Consider the following 10401-nt stretch of genomic DNA (forward strand, 5'->3'; position numbering starts at 1 on the left):
TATATTACAGGAAATATAATATATTTTTGGATGCCTTCTGTTGCATTTTCCAAACTGAATTTATAGACTTGTTAATGGTTTTCCTTGAAAAACAGAAACATGTACTCATACTTTACCATTCCTATTCCTTTCTTGGATATTCTCAATGCCCATTGCTGTGTTTAAATGCATTTCTTCACTTTTGCAAATATATTTGACCTGAATGGTATTAACATTTAAGAACTGCCCTTTAGAACCCTGTTTGTAATATGCTGGCTTCTAGTGTAAGAGAGCTCTGAGGAGGTGAGGGATGAGCCTAGATAGGTGGGACCATGGCTAGGCCTTGAGATTTCTGGTATAAAATGGTGGGGAATTTGAATTTATTGTACAGACTAGATAAACCATTGAAAGATTTTAGATCTGGGAGTAACTGTCTAATATGCATTTTATAAATATCCTATCGGCTGCATACAGGATGAATTGGAGGTAGACCAGGCAAGAACTAGAGGGAAGGTTTTGACAATGATCCTAAGACTTGAAAACAGGAATTGGGGGAGGGGTGAAATTAAGAAAACATCTAAGAATTAGGGTTGACATGTTTTCATAATTAATCACATCAAAGAGAGAGAGCAGGAGTAGTCAAGGAAATCTTCCATCTTCTGGCTTAGAGAGTTGTTGGTGACATTCATACAGACAGAGAAGATCTTTAGTTTGAGTGCCCATGAGAGTCCACTTGGAAATTCAGATGTGGAGCTCAGGAGAGTGTTCTGGGCTGGATGTGAAGGACTGGGCTCACTGGCACATGGATTGAGTTGAAGCCATGGGTGTTGGTGTGGTCACTCAGAGCATGGAGACAGGGAGGGAAGAGGGCAGGAGCTTGAACCTTGGGGAACATCAAATTGTAAGGATATTCAGAGAACAGGGTTTTGGCCTAAGGGCATCCAAATAGCTTCTGCTTATAAAGACTCATCTATATTGGATTAGGCCCACCCCATTCAGTTTGGCCACACCTTAACTGATGACACCTTCAATTCTCTATTTACAGATAGGTTCACACCCATAGGATCCGGGTTTCAGGCATGAACATGCTTTTTGTGGGGGATAGGTTTCAACCCGTGTGTGTATACACATGAAATAATATGTATGTACAAATGTAAATACAGACATATACAAATACAGATATATAGAGACAGACATTCCACAAACATAAGCAGTCACACTCAGACATTTATAGACACATACAACAGACTTATCATAAAGAGATGTTAAAGAAAGTTTAGGCTTTCAGGCTGAAAGAACAGAAACAGAAACTTGTGACAGTTACTCAACTCTACCATTTTAGTGCAGAAACACCAAAGGACAATATGTATTAAATGAGTGTGACTGTGTTTTAATGAGACCTTATTTAAGGACACAGAATTCTGAATATAATGTAATTTTCTGATATTCATGAAATATTGTTCTTTTTTAATTTTTTCCACCCATTTAAAAATGCAAAAAATATTCTTAGCCCAAAGACTACAAAAAGAGGTGGGAAACTTCATTTTCCACACAATCCATGTTCTAAATACATCAGATAAATGACAGAAATTATTAGACTGTGTACAAAGCAAAATACAACCACATACTCTTTAAAATGTTTCCACTTAAATAAAAAAATATGTAAGTTAAAAATTGAAAGGATAAAGATAAAAAGCCAAAACAATACAAAAAAATTAAAGGATTTTTTAAAAATACTATACAAATGCTAATCAAAGAATGATGGAATAGCTCTATAATTTTTTTGCAGATAGAAATTCTATTTGACATTTTCAATGTGGTAAGAGCAAGCAAATACATAAATGAATATAAGGAAAATATTTTCCTCCATATTCATAGGTGACAAGATTATTTTCACAGAAACAAATTAAAATGTATAGACAAATAATAAGAATTACTAAAGTATTTAGCTAAGGCCCTAAATATAATATTTACAAGCAAACAGATTTTACTCATGTTTCTTTTCTGTGATGAAGGAAATAGATAATGAGAGGAATGTTTCAATACTTGCAAAAATTTCAAACATGAAATAACCTAGAAATCAAGGCCAAACACATGCTTAAACAACTCCTCTTAAAACTACTGTGTATTACTAAGAAATAACAGAGGGTCAAGTTAAATGGATGGACAAACCATATTCATATATTGGAAAAACAATTCAAAATATCACTACCAGATCCATTAATAGCATGCAAAGTAGACTTCAGAACAGGAACTCTTGTCAGGGATAGAGAGACACGGTACATAATGAGAAAGCAGTCAGTTCTGCAAGATGATATAATCCCAAATGTGATTGCACCTAACAACAGAAATTCAACATAAAAGATGAAAGGAGAAATAAATACAGCTATAATTATACTTGAAGTCTTCAACACTTCTCTCTCAATAATTGATAAAATAAGGTAAAAAATCAATATGGATACAGAGGGCCTGAAAAATAGACAATTAACCTGACCCAATTTACACATATAGGGCACTAAACCTTACCAGAGCAGAATATATATTCTTCTCAAGTGCACATGGAATATGCAACAAGTTAGATCATATTCTGGTCAAAAACCACAGTAGGGGGGGGTACTGGGTTCCTGGCCAGTGGTGCTCTGTCGTGGGTCCCTAGGGGAGCAGCGACAGTCTCCCAGGTACAGTGGTGGGGACCGGGAGGGGAGTGAGGGTTCAACAGTGAGCCCCTGATACTAATGACTATGCTTGTGAGCTGATAAACCCAAAATTAAGAACAAGGCCTAGAGCAACTTTGTGCCTGGGAATTTCCTTCTGTCAGCCTTCATGTTACTCAAATGTGGCCAGTCTCGAAGCCAAACTCAGCATGTAAATGCAATGCCTTCCCCCAGCGTGGGACATGACACCCGGGGATGAGCCTCCCTGGCAACGAGGGACCACCATCAACTACCAACTGATGATGCAACTGGAAAATGACCTTATACGGAAGGTTCAATGCGGATCAGCAGAATATCCATGTCTACATAAAATACCATGACTTTAAAATGCTGTTTGACCTAAAGTAAGGGGGAAATGGAAAGGAGAAATGAGTTTATATGGCTACGAGTGTTTCTAAAAAAGAGTCTGGAGGCTGTCAGAAGGTTTGCCCTCATGCACAACTGAGCAGAGTCAGAGAGACAGATAAAGCAGATACAACCCCCAGATATTGGTTCCTTTGAGGGCTAAAGAAACCATGGGAGTTTTGGTCATGGCCGATGGGGGTTAACTACCAGGGCAGATGGCCCCTCTTTGGAAATGGTGTTTATGTGTGATGAATCTGGACTCAGATGGGATCTCCCTTCATAAGACTTTCATGCTAATGTGCTGGAGGTGCAGTTAATCTTGGGGTTTAAGATATATTTAGGGGATTTGAATCTCTGGACTGACAATGTGATAGCCAGATCCTGAGCCTCAACAGACTCCAGCACCTACAATCTGATTTATTGGACTTACCACACTCAGCTAAGATGGAGGTGAAGAAGGACAACCACCACACCATGGAGCCTAGAGTTGATTACAACTGAAAATGGGAGGATTGCATCCAGCATCCAGGTGGGAATCTGAGCCTCCTCTTGACATAAAGGTGCAATGGACACAACCAATCCAATGTCCACATAGAAGAGGTGGCATTGGATTGGGAAAAGTGGGACATAATGGTCAAAGGGTATGGGGAAAGGCCGGAAGAGATGAGAGGTGGAGGCGTCTTCGGGACATGGAGCTGCCCTGGATGGTGCTTCAGAGGTAATCACCGGACATTGTAAATCCTCACAGGGCCTACTTGATGGAATAGAGGAGAGTATGGGCCATGATGTGAACCAATGTATATGAGGTGCAGAGGTGCCCAAAGATGTACTTACCAAATCCAATGGATATGTCATGATGATGGGAATGAGTGTTGTTGGGGGGGGGGGGGAGAGGGGGGGGGTGGGGTTGAATGGGACCTCACATATATATTTTTAATGTAATATTATTACAAAGTCAATAAAAAATAAAAAAAAATAAAAAAAAAAAACACAGTTTCAAGTGTAAAATAATATAAATAATACAAAGTATCTTCTGTGGTCATAATGGAATTGAACTAAAAATCAATGACAGAAAAATACCTGGAAAACCCAAATATTTGGACATTTATCAATGTTCTTATTGATAACCCATGGGTCAAAGAAAAAATCACAAGGGAAATTAAGAAATATTTTAACTCAATGAAAATGAAAATACAATATATAAAAATGGGTGAGGGTGCAATAAAGCAGTGCTCAAGAGAAACTTTTAGCATTAATATTTATGTTTTAAAAGATCTTGGGAAGTGGACTTGGCCCAATGGATAAGGCAACTGTGTACCACATGGGAGGTCCATGGTTCAAACCCTGGGTCTCCTTGACCTGTGTGGAGCTGGCCCATGTGCAGTGCTGATGCACACAAGGAGTGCCCTGTCATGCAGGGGTTTCCCCCACATCGGGGGAGCCCCATGCATGGGGAGTGTGCCCATAGGGAGAGCCATCCAGCATGAATGAAAGTGCAGCCTGCCCAAGAATGGCACTATACACACGGAGAGCGGACACAGCAAGATGACCCAACAAAGGGAGATGCAGATTCCTGGTGCCACTGATAACGATGGGAACAGTCACAGAAAAGCACACAGTGAGTGGACACAGAGAACAGACAACTGGAGGGCAGGGAGAAGGGGAGAAAATAAATAAAAAATAAATCTTAAAAAAAAAGGGAGATCTCAAATCAGTAAGCTAAGTCTCCATTGAAAGACTCTAGAGAATGAAGCACTGGGTCTGTCAAGTGTAGTTAATTAAGACCAGAAATGCTTTCCAGTGGGAGGAAAGTTCTCCCCAACAGGACAGGTGCGTCATGCTGAGATGTCCTACGGGGAAGGGCAGGTTGATAGACATTTGTTTTTTCATTTTTTATTATGATGCATCTTTATGTTGAGTGAAATAAGCCAGACACAAAAGGACAATTATTGTATCATCCCACTAATATGACTACTCACAATGATTAAACTCACATAGGCAAATTCTAGTTTACTAGGAGATAAGATGGAAGATGATGCTCCATGTATGCAGAATTTTTAAGGATTATTGTAAAAGTGTGGAAATGAAGAGTTGGTGGTACCACATTATAGTGAGTATAACTAACACTGCTGGTTTATAAATGAGATTGTGACTAATGGGTAGACTATGGGTTTAAATGCTAATTGAAAGGAAACTAGAGAAAAATCTATGGAACATGTAGAGATTTCAGTGTTGAATAACATGGTGATTAATAGTATAAACATAACAATGTTCTTCTTTGACAAAGGATTAAGAATATGGTGAAACATGGGAAAATTACAGCAAACATTAAGGATGATAGTTAACAATAATATTGTAATATTTTTGCAGCAATAGGGGGAATATATAGGGTATGGGGTTTTTCCTATTGGAGTAATGAAGTGTTCTAAAATTGACCAAGGTGATGGCAGAATGACTGATGAAAGTGAGAGCCATTGAGAATATACTTTGAATGGATTGTACAGTCATCGTATTAAATTGGTCTAGAAGAAAAGTTATTTAGATTAGAAAGTAGGGGGTGCTATACCAAACACTGATAATGTGAAAAAATGTTTATAAAGAAACTTTTTAATTATAAATGTAATGAGCACTCACTGTATGTTGAGGGAAAACATGGTAGGACACAGACTTTAAAGAGGTCACTTGACACCATGTTGTGGGGAGATTCTTGTTACTCAGTATTCCATGACTGCAGACCACCTCATCAAGGGGCACAGACTACTTTTTAAGATGAATATATGAAAGTGGATCATCACCTATATAATGAGCCACTTTTTGCCTTTGTGATGTTGGAGGAAAAGGAGCTGTGGTCATATTTGGTGGGCATCTGTGAGCACTCCCAGACACAGCTCTCCAGAGGGAATATGTTTGCTTAGCATCTGCTTCAGTCAGGAGTGAGTCTAGACAACAGCTCCCAGCTCCCAGAGCTTATGACCTACACTGAACACCATTAGGGAGTATTGAAAGGGAATTTGGATTCACAACTGCACACATGTGTAGGGATGGGCATAGAAAATACACGATCAGTGCCTCATTATTTTGCATTAGTTCAGAGATATTATAGTCAAAGGGGTGCTGATGCAAAAAACCAGAAATCTGTTGGTTTTTATAAAGGATATTTATTTGGAGGTAGAAGCTTACAGTTACCAGGCCATAAAGCATAAGTTACTTCCCTCACCAAAGTCTATTACTGTGTGTTGGAGCAAGATGGTTGCCAACATTTGTGAGGGTTCAGGCTTCCTGGGTTCCTCTCTTCCCAGGGCTTGCTTCTTTCTATGCTCAGCTGCCCTGCTCTCTCTACAAGGCCAGCTGTAGACTATCAGGAGACTGGCTCTGTTTCTCTCTCCCTGGGGCTTGATTCTCTCTGCACTCAGCTGCTCTGCTTCTCTGTGTGCCTACTTCCCAGGTCCCAGCTCAAAACTCCAACATCAAAAAACTCAAAAATGCCACTCTCTGATCTGCCATGTGGTTTTCTCTGTGAGTCCCTGCCCTTTTGGTACAGCTGTCCCTCTGATGTGACCCAATCAAAGCCCTAATCACAACTCAATCAAGTAAAAGTGAAATCTTTTGAATCCAATACATCTAATATGCCCAGACCAGTTCACCAAATGTAATCCAATATTTTTTTGGAATTTATAAACAATATCAAACTGCTATAAGAGGTAAGCATGAAGAAAGGATCTAAGAATTATAGATTTTTGCAAATAAGTACAAATCAAATAAATTAAAGCAGGGGTCAACAAACTCTGGACCAAACTCAGCTCCTATGCCTGTCATTAATAGTGGTTATTTCATTTTTAAATTGTTGGAAAACTTTTTAAAAAGAACACTATTTCATGGCATGTGTAAAGTTTATGAAATTCAAACTTCAGTATCTATAAAGAAGGTTTTCATACTTTTCCCCTTCTGCTGGCTGGTTGGAGGTGAGTACTACTATTTGGAAGTCACTTGTTGAAGGTGGCACAGACAAAGTGAGAAGTACCTAGGTCCTCGAATCACTTCTTCAAAAAGGTATGACTGATCAAGAAACTGTATTTGTGCTGTGAGCAAAAAAAAAAAGCATTTTTACATGCTACGACAGAAATATCATGATTTGTGTATTATATCAACTAAAGATACTTTAATCCACCAGCCATCCCCACTCCCTGTGACATGGCACTCTGTTTATTCTTTGGAGGAACAACTTGTTTTAACTCCATCAGGGCTTAGTACAGCTGTCTCACTGTGCCCTGCCCTCATCTGTCCACTGATCAGGGCGAGTTCATGACCCAACTAGTTGAGTCCTCCAGTAATTTGATGGTCTGAAAAGTTCAGGGATGGGGTCATGACTCAAAATGTGCCAGTCAGAATCTCTTAAGACTCACTATATGGGCCATGTGGAAAGAGTTTTCCTCTTGTCTTTTGAAATGTAGAAGCTGGCTGTAGAATTAAGATAATAAAGGGAGGAAGGAAAAACTGAGACCTGCAGAGGGAGGGAAGGCCAAACTTCTCTAAAAGTCTGAATTTATCTGTTTGGGAAATAGTGGCTTGGCTTAATGGGTAGGTGAGTCAAAATTTCATTACAGTTTTTTATTTTTAATTTCCATTTCATTATATAATGTGTTTAAGCTAACTGCAGTGGATTTTTGTGTCTTTCAATCAAAGGAGTGTTGACTGCTGCCTGCCCCACTACAATGCTAGTTCTGGCCCAAAGTATCCTGTCATCACTGCTCAGCTGTCATCCTAGTCCACATCCCTGTGTTCTCTCCTCTGCATTTCTCCAAAGCCCCCTAAATGGTCTTTCAACATTCATCCTTTCTTCCTCATAACACATTCTTCACATAGCTGTCAACCTAATCCAAGAAGTGGAGTGTTGTACTGCTCAGACTCTCCAGTGTCCATCCTTTAGTATTAGAATATAGTCCAGAATCTTTCACCAGAGCCTGCAGGCCTGGCAGGAGCTGGCCCTTCCTGCTCCTTCAGCTGCATCTCACCACCTTCCCCCCACTCTTCACACTGCAGCACCCTGTCCTCTCTGTTTCCTGGGCCATCCAGGAGCTTCTGTACTTTAGGTCTTTGTACCTGCCATTCCCTCCCCTGGGAAGCTGCTTCTTTGTTCCTCTGAGAGCTTTTCCTCCTCCTTGAGGCCTGGACTAGCATGTCTCACATCCTCAGAGGGGTCTCCAAGGACCATCCCCTTTAGGCTTCTTTATTTCCTTCACAGTCTGTAATACCTTTGACTATTTATTTCATGTTTATTATCTGCCTCTCTTCATTAGAATGGAAGCTTTAGGAAGACACGAACCTGTTTTGTGCCATCAAGAGCTGACTCTCTGGGCACTGTGTGTAGTACACAGTCAGTGCTCACTAAATAACTCTCCTTACCATGTGGCAGGCCCTGATGGTCCTTACTGTGGTATTTGAACACCACCAGACTAGAAATTCTCTTTGGTTGTTATGGGTTCGAGAGCTTAGTGGTTTTCCTTTAATAAGAAATGCAAATCAAATATAATGTCTTGTTTAACATTCATTTAGGTTGGAGTGATAGTGTGGAATATTGTCATGGATTTAGAATTGTAGCACTATCCATTGAATAGTTTTCCAACTGGAAGTCAACACTGTGTATTAACTTCTTTGAGCCCCTGCCCCCACCTCTCTTTTACAGGGCATCAGTATTCTGAATTAGCCATGGGTCCTGTATGAATCAAATATTATAAAGTGGTCAAATCATAATGATGCAAGACAGATTGCCAAGAATATAAGTTTGACCAGGACATATCCTTAAGAAAACTTCAGAAAATATTTTGATATGCTCAAATCCATTCTCCATGTAAGGATTGTTAGCATGTAGAACATTTTAACAAAGTTTCTTGATATTTTAAACTAAGCCCGAGCTTTACATGTTTTTCTAAATTTGTTCCCTGAGTATAAGATGTATTGCCTATTTCTTGATTGGAGAAGTAGGTAAGAGATTAAATCAATAGTTCTGGGTATTTTTTTTTTTCAGTTTGGAAATGGGATTTTATTTTCTATTTCACTCCTTTCTGGCCAAAAGGAGTTGAAGAATTTTTATTATGACAAATATCTTCAAATATTTTAAAGGCAAAATATAACAAAAGTTTAGTTGGGAAAACAAATTCTATATGAGCAGCAGTAATAATAGCTTATTTAAAATGACCCAGTATAGATTTGCTTCAAAAGATGATGTCACCTTCTAAACATGAGTCCATTTTTTTCCCATAACAACTTTATTTGCAATAGGTCCAAACTGGAAACCATGCAAATGTACATCAACAGATGACTGGATAAAAAAAATGCTGTATATGCATACTATTGAATGCCACTCAGCAATATATGAAAATTAACCATTAATACACATGACTGCATAGATGAACCTCAAATAATCTTGCCAAGTAAAAAAAAGAAGGCAGATGAGAAGTCTGCATATCATATGGGAGGCCCCAGTTTCAACCTGTGGGGCCTCAAGGTAAAAAAAAAAAAGCATGCCTGTGTGGTGAGCCAGTGCCCATGCAGTGAGCTCAGTGCCTGAAAGAGTGCCTACATGGCAAGGCAGTGTCCACATGGCAAACTGAGTGCCCATGTGGTGAGATGAGTGCTCACTTGGCAAATCAAGTGTCCATGTGGTGAACCCATTCCTGTGCAAGGGAGTCATGTAGCAAGATGAAGGTGCAACAAAAGAGAGACAAGGGGAGAGTCAAGGTGAGGTACAGTAGTGTTGGAAACTGAGGCACAGCGGTCTTGCAAGGAGAGACACGATGTTTCCATGACTATGCTTGCAACCTAAGGAATGCAGTAATTAAGAGTTCCTGGGAAGAGGACTTGGCCCAGTGGTTAGGGCATTCACCTACCACATGAGAGGTCCTCGATTCGATGTTTCCATGACTATGCTTGCAACCTAAGGAATGCAGTAATTAAGAGTTCCTGGGAAGAGGACTTGGCCCAGTGGTTAGGGCATCCACCTACCACATGAGAGGTCCTCGATTCAAACCCAAGGCCTCCTTGACCCATGTGGAGCTGGCCAGTGTGCAGTGCTGATGTGTGGAAGGAGTACCGTGCCATGCAGGGGTGTCCCCCACATAGGGGCACCCCACGTGCAAGGTGTCCACCCCATAAGGAGAGATGTTCAGCACAAAAGAAAGTGCAGCCTGCCCAGGAATGGCACCGCACATGCAGAGAATTGACACAGCAAGATGATGCAACAAAAAGAGACACAGATTCCTGTGATCCTGACAACAGAAGCGGACAATGATGAACATGCAGCAAAATGGACACAGAGAACAGACAACTGAGAGGGGGAGGGAAGGGGAGAGAAATAAATAATAAA

The sequence above is a fragment of the Dasypus novemcinctus genome, chromosome 17, assembly GCF_030445035.2.
Source record: "Dasypus novemcinctus isolate mDasNov1 chromosome 17, mDasNov1.1.hap2, whole genome shotgun sequence".
Lineage (NCBI taxonomy): Eukaryota > Metazoa > Chordata > Mammalia > Cingulata > Dasypodidae > Dasypus > Dasypus novemcinctus.